The 15,689-nt window shown below is 35.7% G+C and overlaps 1 protein-coding gene across 6 annotated transcripts in view; it reads left to right on the top strand.

Annotated features, from left to right (window-relative positions):
- Positions 1–15,689, top strand: part of ANK3 (ankyrin 3) — a 661,480-nt gene that overhangs the window by 156,849 nt on the left and 488,942 nt on the right. The window lies entirely within an intron of this gene.

The raw sequence follows: 15,689 nt of genomic DNA, 5'->3' as shown, positions 1-15,689 counted from the left end.
GTTAATAAACTGGCTTCTATAGGGTGTGCCACCATTGGAAAAGACATTTGTATATCTGTAACAAAGAAAAACAAATCTCTAAAATAGGATTATAGTACATAGCTGTTTAAGGAAAATGTGCATTATATTTTTCTAATCTACAATCAAAATCTTCAGACACTTTATTTTAATTATTAGGACTGTTACATATGATAGTGACTCTTTAAAATGCTTTCTCGATCCAATGTAATGTATGCTCAGCCAATGGAAGCATGGAGAATGGATGACTATAGCAGAGAAGATAAAGATTTCAACTCCTCATTGAATTGTCAGCATGTAATTTTTTTTTCACAATCTATATATTATTTATGAAAAGATTCATTCGGATTTGGTGTTCTTAAAGGAGCTACTATCAGCAGACTCCTCTGAGGACACGTTTATGAATGTGCCATATTCTAGGGCAGTGGTTCAACATCCTATAGACAGGGAAGCTGTGCAGACTGGCTTTAAGACAGCCTTGAGTTCTGGTACGTTGTGTCAGCAGGGGCTGATGATGTTGCAAAGGTGCTATTCTGATTTCCCAAGGGAGCAGGTCGCAGCTGCACAGCACAAATGATTTGTTTAATGCCTGGCGTAGTGGTGCTGGTCTCAAGGAAAGCTGTCAGCTTGCTTCATGTTTATGAGATATGGCCTTAAGTGGCTGACAGGCTCCACCATGATTCTGAACACAGAGTGTCACGGAGAGCCCGGACAGACATCATGAGCCACGACAGTGCAATCCAGATTAAAGTGAGCAGTGGCTGGGTCAGTTGTAAATCATTGAGCTTTTATGTGGAATCCTTTAACATGGACATTTTTTTTTCTCTCTTGAAATTTTTCCAGTTGTGTTCCACTTCTCCTCATATGAGGTTATCCTTCTCAGACAGTATGAAGTCAGTTGCTTTGATTCCTTCTCCTGTACATGCTACAGTCTCCCAGGGCCTGTCAGGGTACTCTTTATGAAGCCTTCATCATCACACTCTGCCCCAGGACCTTCCAAACTCCCTCCAGCCTGTTCAGTGAAGTCCAGATTCCTGACTACAGAGCTTGAGGCCCTTCCCATTCTGACCTGTGCCCACATCTCAGGCTTTTTTTTCCTCCTCACCATTTACTTCATTCATATTTGACTCCAGCCAAACTGGAGATCTCACCAGCCCCTGAATTAATCCACTTCTTCTAATGATTGTCCTTTATCCATGGAGAAAGCATTTCTGTGCCAGGCCACTTTATGAAATCCTACCCATCCTTCAGGGTACAACCGGATCTTGCCTTCTTCCTGAAATTTGTCAATTCACCCTACTTTGAAGTCAGTCAGTCTTCTGGATTGACACAGTACCTTATAATGTCTGGATACTTAACACATTCTGCTTCTGTTTCAAGTTATTATGTACCTGCTCTGTTTTCTTGTCCACATTGAACCTACTGGTATTTACCTCAGGAGGACTCAGAATGTTCCTTATGTACAGCTGACACTAAATAAATGTCCCATTGAAATACCTCTCTCATTTACTGACCAGAGTTCACTAAGAATGTTCAGTATTAGAGCAGATAAATATCAAGTGGAGATATCTTTTAAATAGATATTCAGGCCTTTCTCCCAACATTTTCTGGATAAAAAATATAATAGTTTTTGTCTTCTTAAAAAGAATATATATCTATAAACATACGTGTGTGTGTGTGTGTGTGTGTGTGTGTGTGTGTGTATGTGTATTCCTTTTCCTTCTGAACCAAATATTCTAGAAGCTTTCTGGGTGTTCTAGGTGACCTACACTGCAGCATTGGTGGGTGTGGTCAAAGGAAAGCATTTCAGGTGGGAAATATATGCAACCTTCTAAAATTTTGTTGCAACAAGCTCCTCAAATGTTTGAAACATTTCCTAGTTACTTATGGAATTATTTTAATATAAAATTTAGTGTGGAATCTTTTTTGCATAGGAATATGTCTCAAAATGGCCTTTAAAATGATATGTTGTTGTTGGGTGTTTTCAGAACAGATCACATGCTTAGGGCATTTGGGTGTAGTGTCTCATGAGACACATTTAATATTGGAGTCAGCAAGATAAATGTAATGGTATCATTATATTACTCCTTTGTTAGCACATAGCAAGTATTTTCTGTTTCGTTCAGAAATATAAGGATTCAGACTGATGTTAGGAAATGTTTTTTCTAATAATTTCTATATTTTGTTCTGAATGTGAAGAGGGAATGTGTGTGTGTGCATATATCCATATCTCACAGCTATTTCTCTCTCCTTATGCTGGTTATAAGAGAAGGATTTACTGAAAGTCAGGAGACCTGAGTTCATATAAAGCCCTGCTTCTAGCTGGATGTCTTGGATAGAACATTCAAACTCTTTAGCTATAAAATGGGGCTCATGTGCCTGACACAACCATCAGGGATATTATGAGAGTAAAATAAAAATAATCATTAGGGCCATATTTTCAAAAGAGATATTAAAATGATAACACCTAAGTCATAATGGTTGTCATGGTAGAATTTTGAACTTGCTATAGATTGACTGATTCTCAAGAAGAAATGCCAGATGAGGCCATATTACCCAAATAATATGATACCGACTGCCAGGGCACTTAGCTTAGTAGTCAGCCACCAAAGAATAAGTGTGAAAAGTGTCATTCTTTGATTTTATTTATTTAGCATCTGCATTTTATCAGCCTAAGCTGCCATAACAAAATACCATAGCCTGCATGGTTTAAATAACTGAAATTTATTTTCTCAGTGTTCTGGAGAATGCAAGTCCGAGATCGGAGTGCCCATGTGGTGGGGTCTGGTAAAGAGGGCTCTTCCTGACTCTAAAAGGGCCGCCTTCTCACTGTATGTTCACATAGCCTTTTCTTGGTGTGTACAAGTGAAAGTGGAGGTGGGAAGGGGGAGATTGGTTTCTCTCTCTCCTTCTTCTAATATGACCATCAATCCTGTTGGATAAGTACTGCACCCTTATGACCTCATTTAACCCTGATTATCTCCTAAAATCCCTGTTTGCAAATAGTTACATTGGGAATTAGAGCTTCAATATATGCATTGTGGGGGGGGGGCACAATTCAGTCCATAGAAGCCTCCAGAAAAGAGTATGTTATCCAAATTCCCAACTTAAATATGCTTAATAAAACATAGGATAGTGATTGAAGTCCTTTCAATTAATTTAGTTATTTAGCAGATGCTTGTGTAATAGAGAACCTTCAATTACTGGGCCAGAGCCAGCTATGGTAAACCAATCTGTGCCCAAAGTGAGGATTCCAAATAAAGGTGAATTCAGGTTCTACTGGTGGCAGAATGAAGGAGTGAGAAATTCCATCGGAGGATGATGTTAGGAGAGGAGAGATAGAGGAAGACATGCTTGAATTGATGTTAAGAAGATTTGTGTTCTCCAGGTGCTCCCCAAGAGGGTCAGAGCCTTCCTGATAGAGTATGGGATGAAAGAGAGAAACATTTGAAGTAGTCTGATTCCTGCTTAGGATTCTTAAACGTTGTTTTGCATGGTTGGAGTGCAATGGACAGGGACATGTCATTGAAAGATATAAAGATGTCAAAAAAGAGAAGGGCCAACTCAAGAAGTTTGAATTATAGATCTCATTTTATCCTTCAACTCAATTTCTCTTTAAGGTGGCTCAGATTTTTCAACTCTTGTGCACATAAAATTGAGTTGAAGTTCATTGTGCCTTTTTTTCTTTATCCAAATTTTGAGTTAAAGCTTCATATGGTAACTGCATCCTGTTCAGACACTGTAGTCGAAATTTTTGAAACTGTGTGGTGTTCACTAAAAGTAGGAATAACAAAGTCAAAGCTAATTAAGGTCACAAACTTCGGTGAAACCCTTAAAGTCCAAATCTTCTTGATATTGTGAATTGTACCCCTTCCAGGTTAGTTTCTTCTGGACTCTCCATACTCCTTACAGTTACCTTTTAAATTTTGCACACATTGAGATTAAATTGGGCCTCTACTGTGCCGATTCCTATTTCCTCTTGTGTTTTAAGTGCGAACTAACAACATAAGTGAACATTAGCATCAAGTAGTGCAGACATATGTGTGCATTTGCTTGATTCAATTTGTTGTGACCTTATCAGTTTGGAATTGGAATTGCACCATTTCGTAGACAAAGGAAACTAAGTATATTGCTGCACTTTTAAGTTTTCAGAACAGTGTTGAAAAATTGCATTGTTTTTATTTTTTTTAAACTCAGTTAAAAAAGACTAAAACGTTCTTTCAAAAGAGGCATCTAAATGTGTTCCTAATTTTGTATATGGGCTTAGGTTTTGTAACCAATAAAAAAAGCCTTTTGGCTTTGAGCAGATGAGTATTGACATCGCATTTGCTTTTTAGAAAAACATCCTTATTTGGTAGAAGAGCTGGGACTTTATTTTACACTGTCATTCCATCTGGTGGGACTATAGGTCATATATTTCACTGCTGATGATTACCAAAAACTTAGTTTCTTGAGTGTTTCATTCAATGACTTTTCTTTTCTGTTTTCTTTTCTTTTCCTTTTCTTTTTTCTTTTATTTTTTCTCTTCCCTCCATCCTCCCTCCCCCCCTCTTTTTATTTATTTATTTCTTTTCTAGTGACAAATTGGAAAAAAATACTCAAATATTTAGACCCCACTGGGTAATGAGTTCCATTGCAATGGGTTTGCTTATTTTCTAAGGAACTTCAGTAAAGGATTTTCACCATTTTAGTTCAGTTGTCTTTTCCATCTTAAGACTCCAAAATAACTTACTTTAAGTTAATTTTAATGGTTTGTATTTCTTCTAAGGGTGGACTTCATAACTTACTTTCTTTTCTACTCTTCTCTCCCATGTGCTTGTCTTATGTGTCAGAACGCTACTTGTTTCTTTTCTCATGACATTTAAATTACCCAAATGCATATACATTTTTTTTTTTTGAGGAAGAGTCAAGGGAACGTCCATGTCTGAATTTCATTCACTATTCCTAATGCTCCTGGAGTTTTCATTGTTGGAATTTTGGTTGGTTGGTTTGGTTTTTGGTTCTAGGGCCTTGGATCAGGATGCCTTGAATACCAAGTTCCCTCTAAACTGAGGTAATGGTGTGTGGGCACATTGAACACATGGCATCTGTGTTGACTTGTAATTTTCATTTGTGTTTTTGGACATTGCTCACTACTGCTCTAGAAGCACAGAACTCTTGAAGTCTTTTGTTGATGAATGAGATGAATTGAGTTATTATTCACTGAACATGATCACATATCCAGTGCTTTGTAACTTCTGGGGGCTAATATACACTCCATATTGAGTGGCTTTTATATCCTTTTCCATTTCACTATATGGGTTACTATTGATATTTCTTCTCTTAGTCTAATATAAGTAGAAATTTTTTAGTACTTTTTATTTTCTTAATCATTTTTCTTTTTGCTGTTACTCTTACTTTCACAAATACTACCAACTTTATAGTTAAAAGGCACCTAAAGTGTTTAAATATCTTGTGCATCCATATCCACGAAAGAGAAATTTTGACTCCTCCAGTAATGAATTTGTACTGGTATTTTCTCAAACTTAGTATTGGAGTTTGCTCATATCAGTATGCAGATTTCTTTGTTATCTTCGCCCAAGGTTTTTGTGCTTTCGAAACTTTCTATTTGCAGGGAGAGATTAAAGAATTAAGAGAACCTGGGAGGTTACTTCATGACATCAGAACTTCATGAAAGATTATCAGTATCATCTTTTAAAAATCAAATTTAGTGAGGTACATTTACTTGGAGATTTTATTCAATTTTTGTTAGAAAAAGGCCAGCAAAAACTTGACATAAATTTATTTTATATATAGCAGCCTTTAGGGCATGGACTCTGAACATGACCCTTAAATGGAAGCTGTGATATTCTTTCAATAGGTTCACAGTCCCTTCTCCATAATTCCAAAATTCAAAATGAAAACCGAAAATATTTTCTAACTTCTTTGGCGGCAAAATCTGACCCGACCTGAACTCATTCGGCAGCAAAACCTGTTCTGACCTTATGGGAAGCTATTTATAGTCTTTATTTATCCAACTTAGTGTGAATATTCATACATTTTGCTGCAGAAGTAAAAATTCTTTGCTTACGGAGTGTGGCATGTCCCAACATGCTGTGGAGCTAAGCCTATAATATTGGTATATGCCTTTCTAAAATTTGAAAAGTTCTGAATTCCAAAGCTTTTCTAGCTTCAGGGACTTCAGACGATGGATTGTGAATCTTCACTGAATCCTGAGCTGGGACTGGTGAGCCAGCATGACTAAAGGTTAGCTTGCTGTGAGGAGGAAGGGACTTGTTGCTGTCCTTAATAAATTCCAGATAAAGTGGAATCTTGTAATGCTGGGCACCATATCAACGGTCCCTAATACAGTGTTCAGTGTTGCAGGAAAAATTATTTCCAGGTGCAATCTAACAGATTTTAGCTTGTTTGGCAATAAATCTGAACATTTTGACAGGGTGGTTTTGAAGATGATATTTACGAAGCCTTTTTTGTTGTTGTTTTAAGTAGTGAATTGTGGCTTATCAATAAGAAGAAAAAAGTAATTCTTAGAAAATTCTTGGGGTTTTTTGTTGTTCATGACCATTTGATGAGGTCATGAAAAATAACTGGTATATATATGTTTTCTAAAAGAAAAAATAATAGATTTGGGGTAAATTATTGTTTGATTGAATCATTGTGCCTACTTGCAGAGAAAATAATGATAATTATATGAGGGATAATTAATTTCCCACAGTTAGCACATAAAATGACTCTCTGTCATACATCTTAAATAAAAAATTTCACCTCGGGGTATATTATACAACTTAATTATGTATATATTATACAACTTAATTTTAAAACCTTTTCATTCCAGTTTTTCCTCACAATTACACATAAATGTAAGTATAAAGTAATTTATTACATGGCTATGTTAACAGCTTAAAGTCTAGAAGTTCCTCTCAACTTCTTACTCTTCTATTAGTTGTATAACTTTAGTCATGGAAATCCATTGGTTCTCCCACTACCAGGGAAGTAAAAGAAATGTGCTGTCATAAGACATCTCATTAGTATTATTGGAGATACCAATTGATATACTGGCTTCAATTGTGTCCTTAAGAAAACCAAAGTTCTAAATAATTTCTGAAGTTTTAATGCTTGTGAAACTCAAAACCTGGTTAAACAGTTTACTAAATGCAGAAGGCCGGCTCACTTTGACTCCCAACTCACTAGTCTTTTACATGTTTCACAGCATATGAGATATGTTGGTCTGGCATTTCTACTGTGGGGTGTGTGTGTGTGTGTGTGTGTGTGTGTGTGTGTGTGTGTTAAAACAAACTATAATTGTGCAAAGCTATTTTGATTCTGTCTCAGTACCTTATCATTTATCCTTTCAGAAAACATTTTTTGAGCACTCACTATTCGAAGTGCAAGGGGTTCATCCGGGAACATGATAGGCAATAAACATACAAAGTGGGTACTAGTAATACGTCAATACAGAAATTCCACAAGAAGCCTCTACTCTAGAGGAAAAGCAGATCTCATGCCAAGGAGGTAGCGGGAGGCTCTCGTGATGGGGACCATTGAGCAGTGGCTCAGTCATACTGGGGACTTGGTCAGCTCTGGAGAGGACATTTTAGGTAGAAGGAACTGCTGGCGGGGGGCCGTGGAAAGCCCTGTAGCGTTTGGGTTCCAAGGAAGGAACACTTTAATGGACTCTCCCAGTTGGCATGAACTGTACAGACTTCTATACACTGCTCTCAAATGTCTTTTTCCTCCTGGAATTCAATCAATGTTTTGTGAGTTTTAAGGGTAAAGAACAATATTTGAGGGAGTCAGCTGAGTATACCAAGTACCTGCACAGGGTAAGTGAAATTGTGAGAATAATGAACTTTTATTCTACTTTTCACTTTCCCTTCAGTGCTGCTCTCATTGTTAACCATTGTGACTTAAGTACAGTGAGGAAGTCAGAGACTTACAGAAACCCATATCTCTTAAGCCTCTAATGAACAACTACTGCCACCACCACCCCCTACTTCGTACACAGTCTATTCAATAAATTAGAAATAAAAATAAAGACACACATTAGAAACTAAATTTGAGAAACCATGATGTGAAGTTTGTGCTCAGTAACTTTTGCCAATAGGACATCTGTAGCCTATGAAATATGCCTTGTCTTATAGGTTTCATAATCCTGAGCATTGGTGTTTAATGTCAATTTTTGTGAGCACTTAATGAAAAAATTAAACGCTAATTATAGCAAATCAAGCTAATTCCTTGACATGAAGCTGAACCTCTAGATAATTTTCCTGGGAACGTTGTGTAATTTCCCTTTGTTATTTCACGATGCTGGCTTACTTAGTCTTTACTTGCAGTGATTTCACCGCCAGGTAATGTACCTCGGCATTTTACAAAATTGGAAAGTCTCTTTGGAACATTATCATGTTACCTTAACTATTGTTCCCACCATTTTTAAATCTAATTCATTTTCACATAGAGGGAACATCAAAACTACATACAGAAGTTGAATCACAGTTGTTTGAATATTAATGAAAAGATTTTCTGTGTAATTACAGGTAATTAAGTGAATCATATGTTCAAGTAAATATTTATGAATAACTTCAAAGTTTCTTTTTCAAAACAAAAGGAACCCCAGTTATGATTTTATGGATTCCCACTCCACTTTCTCCACAGAGATGTTTATCAGAAATTTAATGGACTGCCTCCTACCACATATGTGGAGTTATTTCACACAGTCTGTTGTTTTGGACAAATCGAGAAGCACAAGAAACAGCTTGGTTTCAGATATTTGAAATTGGCTTTCTGATCCATTAAGCAGAACTCATTCTCCTCAATTGTTCTTTATATCTTAAAATTAGAAAAAATACGCAGGATATTTATGAAGTTATAATAGCAATAATAGGTCCCAGGATTCCAGCCTTTCTTTTTAAGAATTTGTTAGATATGACTTTTGATGAATTTAGTTATGTGAATGTGCTCCAGAGAAGTGCTAGGAACTTGCAGCAACACATGGGTGCTTGCGAAGTTTTCAGTCTTTCACTGATTTTTGCTATTTTAGGGGATCTCTGGAACAAAACTAAAAATGGATGGTCCTCTGTATTATCAAAGAGTAAAGCCTACAAAACAGTAATTTTAAATGCTTAGATTTAATGACACATTTTCTCTCCTTAGTCCACCTGCTAAAAATGCTTTTGATGATAAACTTTCATCTCTGTACAAAGGTGTTTTAGGAGGTAAATTTTAGGCATTTTGCTATAGTACTTCATGTAAATTATCAACATGCCAATTCTAGGTTTGTCTTTAGAAAGTAGATGTACTAATGTAGCTACATTAAACCAACATGTCAATATGTGCATTTTATCTTCTGCTTTTAAAGGTTTTCTATAATCTTTGAAGTGGAGGTTCTCCAAAAAATATGATTATGGGCTTTAGCCAAGGAAGATAACTTTGCAAGAGCAAGAATGAAATCACATATACCAAGTCCTTGTTCTGCTGCTTAATATTTATGCAAAGTTCACCAGGTTACCTAAATCCTAGTCTTTAAAATGAGGCTATATTGCTTAATGCAAGGATAGAAACATTATATGTCAAGTGGCTGGCACAGCTCTTGGCCAACATCATGCATGCATGCATCATAGAGTGGCCATTGTCCTTAGTGTTAAAAAGCATTGCTAGTATAAGAATAGATTTGGTACTACTTACTGCCTATGTAGAAAAGCAGAATTTAAGAGATATAAGTTCATTTTCTCCCTGAATCAGAATTTTTGTGTATCATTTTAATATGACTTGATCTCCTTTCTTTACAAATCAGAATAGTTTGTTCTCTGATGGTAAAATTTACTTGTAATGTTTATTAAACATTTATTTAAAAAATTAGAAATTTGTCATCCATATGTAACAATCTGTATAAAAATTATCTTTTGAGTTGTTTTAGAAAATTCAATATTTACCCCTAATGAAATTTCGATTTAGGAATGGATTTATGGAATATACTACATTGTAATAATATAAATTGGTAGAGATAGTTCATTATATATTTGTGTAATGTTAACTCCTAACGGTACATGTTAGATAGGATTTATATTATTAGCATTAGTATATTAGCATAGTAGCAGATATTTGGCTCTAGTATTTGTGCTCTAAAAATCCTTGCACTTTGCATTTTATTTAACCACTTAGAATGAGAGAACAGGGTAGTATGTAAGAAAGAACAGCACATGGGTTTTCTTCTTGACTCTGGTAGAACAGGAGCAAGAGGAAGTGTAGTGGAAGGAGTGGAAGATTCAAATCAGCTGACAATTATGTCACAGACATTTAAGACAATATATATGAAAATATAAAAATGTTCATTGCATTTGCCACTGTGACATTGAACTGAAACCTCTCGTTTTCTAATTTCTGAAATGTAGTTGAAACAGTTACACCTATGATGCTTATGGGTTTTAAGACACTACTTTCGAGCAACAATATTGAATCCATACTTTGAAAGCGGTAGTGTATTGGGTGAGATCTGGGGCATGCTGTGTGTTTGCTGAAGGGGACAGAGGCCTCCTCTGTGTAGTTGTCACCTTCTGTTCAAAGAAGAATAGTACCTCTGGTGCTGTTTTGTCCCTAACAATGTAGCCACCTCATCTATTAATTTGCATTCGAGTTTTTTGTATTTTTATAACTGAAGTGTAAAGAAAACAAGGAATGGGTATTAATCTTTTCACGTTTCACATAGAATCCCAACTGCCCTTTCATGATTATATTTAACACCACCACTGCATGAAACATTCTAAATTTATGTATGGGATCTGAAGTAGTTTTATAGAGGATGCCCTATTTAATGGCAAAGCAAGTCCTTGGGCTTTTTCATTCCTCAGCTTTTAATAGATGTCCCCTCGGGGACAATTTGTATGTTGCTCACATCTAGAACATAGATGATTTGTCATTCTTTTTGTTTGTTTCTTTGTTTTTACTATGGTAAAATACTCATAACATAAAATTTAGCATTGTAATCATTTAAAAATGCAATTCAGTGGCATTAAGTACATTCACAATGGTGTGCAACTATCATCACTATCTAGTTCCAGAACTTTTTACCTCCATAAGTGGAAACCCTGTACCCATTGAGAAGTCACTCTATATTCTTCCCTCTTCCGCCCAGTCACTGACAGCCACTGACCTGCTTTCTCTCTCTATGGATTTGCCCATAAATATTTCATATTAATGCTTTCTGGTGTATACAATATGTATCCCTTTGTGTCTAGCTCCCTTCACTTGGCATATTTTTAGTGTTTATCCACGTTGTAACTTGTATCAGTACTTTATCCATTTTTTTTAGCTGAGTAATATTCCATTGTATGGATAGTCTCCATTCTGTCTATTTACTCATCTGTTAGGGGACATTTTTTTTTTTAACTTTTGACTATTGTGAATAGTGCTGCAAGAAACTTACAAGCTTTTATCTGAACACCTATTTCCAGTTTTGGGATATTTACCTGGGAGTGGAATTCTTTGGTCATGTAATAATTCTAGAAACTAAAACTTATTGAAGCACTTATAAGGATGTTTTTTTCTAACAAGTTTTTATAGTTTGATTTTTGTTGAATTCATATTTCTATATCTTATTATTTATGTAGTCACTTGCTACTCCTGGGTTTTTTTTGGTGGGTAAAATATAGCAAAATTTTGTGTCTGTTCCTCATAGAGGGTTGGAGATGGCAGTAAGGACTTTGTGGAGAGACAGCAGCACTGAGACAAATAGAGATAAAGCCACTCATGAGCTCTGAGTGGATGGCAGCAGGTATATCCTAGAGCAGAAAAGTAAAAACTCTGCTGGTAATGTTTCCAATTAGGACTTTTACTTGAAATAGGAACTTTGAACGTGGCAGAACTGAGAAGATGGTATTTGTTCTTTCCCATAGCAGAAGTTGTTGACTCTTCCAGAACAAAGTGCATGAAATGCTTGCTGTTCTTTACACTCGGCCAGAAAAAGAGTTGGTGAATTTAGCCACACCTGGTATAAGGTTTCTCCAGAGAGAAGTCAGTGAGAGGCTGAAAATATCAGATGCCCTCTTTGTTGCACATGTTTGTGGTTAACTTTACTGTGAAGCAAGGAGTATTTAAATCTCATTTCATAGTATAGTGTCAATCATTCTCATTTGTTTCTATTTTAATATTTGGAGTGAGAAAATGCTCTCGGGCAGTGTCACAGAGAGGTTTCTGAACCAGGTAGGCTGTGACTGACAACTGTAGCCTCTACTTTGGTTCTCGTTTTGTGGGTAAAACTAGGTGAGCTGTACCACTGGGACTTTCATCAAGAGCTTCTGACTATGTGATTGTAATCACACGTCACCATAAACAAGTATTAACTACTTTGCTGTGTAGTAGAAACACTACAGAAAAGTATCGGAAAGGCATTTGCTTATGGGTTACATGATATTTACAGAAGACGCAGGAAGATTCCTAAAATATGAGCTTCTTAGCTTTTTTCTAGGTGGGGTAGTTTTGTTGTTTTTCTTTCTTTTTTGGTGATACCCAACCTCATGAAAATATGCAGTTAGTCAAGTTATTGCATAGTCTGCTGAGCAAAACTGGTGTTACCCCATAGAGTACTTTCTGGTCCTGACATGTGTTACATGCTAAAGATTTAAAATTAACTATTCAGGAAAGCCATTCAGAGTCTGTTTGTGGTCTTCAGATATACAAAATACAATGTAGCCTTCATAATTGAATGCTTTAAAAAAGTTTTCTTTCTCTAAATACATTTATATCTGGAAAATTTTTGTAAACTTTAATTTGAAGAGGATATATTCCAATAAAATGTAGCCTCTTTATCTAAATATTTTCTTAAAAATTTCTTGCTTTAAATTTTTTGTAACTGGGAATATTAACAATTTCTATTTTTGTTTTCTTCTCTTTATTGCCTACCCTTTTCTGTAAGAATTTTGGACATAGGTATTATTTTAAAATGGAAGAAATACAAAACTAAAATATTGGAAATATTCCTGCTGAGAGACTCAATTAGAAGTCATCTTATCAGGAAAATAAGCTTGCTAACACAGAGATGTAAGAGAAAATCCATCTGGAAATACATTTTGACACCTATTGTTGAAGATGTCGGTGTCTTTGATTAGGTTTTGGATTTTTAAATGATGGTCACAGTGGTTCTTGTCTTGTCATATACTTTAAAATGTCATTGACTCCCTTTGACTGAACTATGAAACTTCATGTCATTGCAGTTTCTGGCTTCATCTTCTTAAAGCTGGTCAGCAGTCAGCAGATATCATTTGTAGAAAGATGGTCCATGAAAGAAAGGCTTAGCGTTAAGCATGTCAGGTCTCTTTCTGGAAAGGTTTTCTGGAGAGAACTTGTTTTGAACCAGGGCAGCAAGCTCATGATTAAAAAGCCAGAGAAGTAATATAAATGAATAAATTGGGGGCAGTGTAGATGGTTTCATAATTTTGTAAGAAAAGCCAGAAGTCTAGATTTCTATGTAAATCTCTTGATATTGAAATATTGAAACAGATTAAATTTTTTTGAAAAAACTCATTGTGTGGCCAAAACAACCAAGTAAACAGACACCCGACCAGGACAGTCTTCTGGGCCCCATGTTTGCACCTTTGTTTTTAGCTGTGTTGGCTATTGTCTCCAGTAGAGACAGTTCTCTGAGTAGAATTTTAGAACTGAGTTCCTAGGTAAAGATTTTCTGTGGTAAACATTTACCTAATGTAAATCTATCATCCTTTACTTTCTTGGTTAAAAAAATTTTGTTTTACTCTTTTGATTGTTCAAATATTGATATCAGATTTTGCCCCACCTCCACCCCCATCAAGGCCCATCGGAAAAATGGTTTAAATGAGCAAGCAATATATACATCATGTTCCTCATGATTTCAAGTGGTGGAAATAATAGAGAGGCCATGGCTGGAAAATGTGGATGGTGTTTTAGGAGTTTAGGAACTTTAGATGGCGATTGAAATTATAGATTTCTCAATTAGTATATGCCAGACAGGAATTTATTTTATTGAAAATGTACTGTGAATCAAACTCTTTGAGAAAAATGGAAGATGGAATTAATGATTTCTGAATCCCTGCTATGTACCAGGTATAGTCTGTGAGATTTATCTAACCTACCTAATTTTCTTAAGTCCTCCAGCAAACCAATGACAGGATATTGATCCAGCTCACCCAGGGGGCATCTGGTAAACCCAGGAGTGCAGCCATTCTGAATCCAAAGTCTGATTTCTTGTCTCTTGCCTTTTCACACTTCCCTGCTTCAAGGAAATTTGCTGTTCAGGCAGTATTATGGATTTTTCTAGTCCTTGCAAATTATCAGTTGGTACTAATGTGAAGGAAAGAAAGTAGAAATACCTACCTTAATAGATTTAACAAAGTAACTTAGTTCTTTATGCTTTATTACTACATGCAACAAACTTCTAGGATCCTATAGCAATCTAAATTTATGAAATAGATCAAATCTCACATATTTAGAGTTCAGGAGTGGTGCATTGTACAGTCGTAGCAAAGAAACCTATTTTCACTAAACTGCTGTACCAAATTCACAAAGTATGCAAGATTTTTAATAAAAACATGTTTGTACTATGTCATTATACCATGAAACTTTAATGCCAGTGATGTTTATACTTATTGTTGTAATAAAAAACATTTTGTTGAAACCTAACATATGTGTATTTTAGTTGGTTGTGAAAGCTCAGATATGGATGTTTAAGGAGTGTTTGTGTATTCCACCTTATTAAATACTTAGTTGAGAGCACAAAAATTAGCTTAGATTTTATGATTATAGGATACATGTATGAAGACTCCTATTTCTAATGGCAGATTAACAAGAAATGAATATGAATATCGTATTTCCTCAGTTCTAAATGGCAAAGTACCTTACACATTTACATATGCCTGAAATCGAGGTGAATTTACAGTCTGTGGAGTCTTATCTCTGCTGCTGTCCAGACAGCAGCTATGATGTAATCATCGTGGACTGAATGTGCAAACTTGGTTGTTATTCCGGGGTTCATGACTGCAATGCCTCACATTTTCAGTCAATAAAGTACTTAAGGATTCTGTGAGGGAGGAATTTGTAGAGGGGTGACAATGGGTTCTGAGAATATCCTGGAGGTAGTTATGGAGCACTTTAAGAAATGTTGTGTCAATTACCATCCTGATGTCATGGAAGTGTATTGTGTATGTGAAGACTCATCGATGCCCCAACCTGAAGGCACTCATGAGAAAAAAGAGATCTAAATGCGTGCAGTTTTAAGAATGCCTTATCCAGTCTATTCCTCTTTTATCTTCTTATTTTAGTATATATAAAGGTCGTCTATGACACGAGCCTGTGTCTAAGTGAGCCTAAATAATTATTTTCAAAAAGAACAAATTTGAAAGTTCACGTGATAATGCTTCATGTCACAATTTCATTGGCAGTATTTTGCTTTCTTTATGTTACATTAAAAGTGGCATATCTCATAATCAATGGCATCCTAAATAATGAAATACAATAGTGAAAAATTGACTTTCCAAATGAAAAGTCACAGCTCAGGAATCGTTTGTGTTTGTAGGACTATAATGAGACTCAATCGTGTTAAGTGTCTGCTAGATGCTATCATAGTACTGTGATGCTAGATTATTTTTTTAAATGCTATTTAGTGATAGAAGATAACATTTTTCTTCAAGGTTAAATCAAAGTCAAGA

Source organism: Vulpes vulpes, chromosome 4 (genome assembly GCF_048418805.1).
Source record: "Vulpes vulpes isolate BD-2025 chromosome 4, VulVul3, whole genome shotgun sequence".
Lineage (NCBI taxonomy): Eukaryota > Metazoa > Chordata > Mammalia > Carnivora > Canidae > Vulpes > Vulpes vulpes.
The sequence above is the reverse complement of the archived record's forward strand: the minus strand, read 5'-3'. Positions and strand labels throughout refer to the sequence as shown.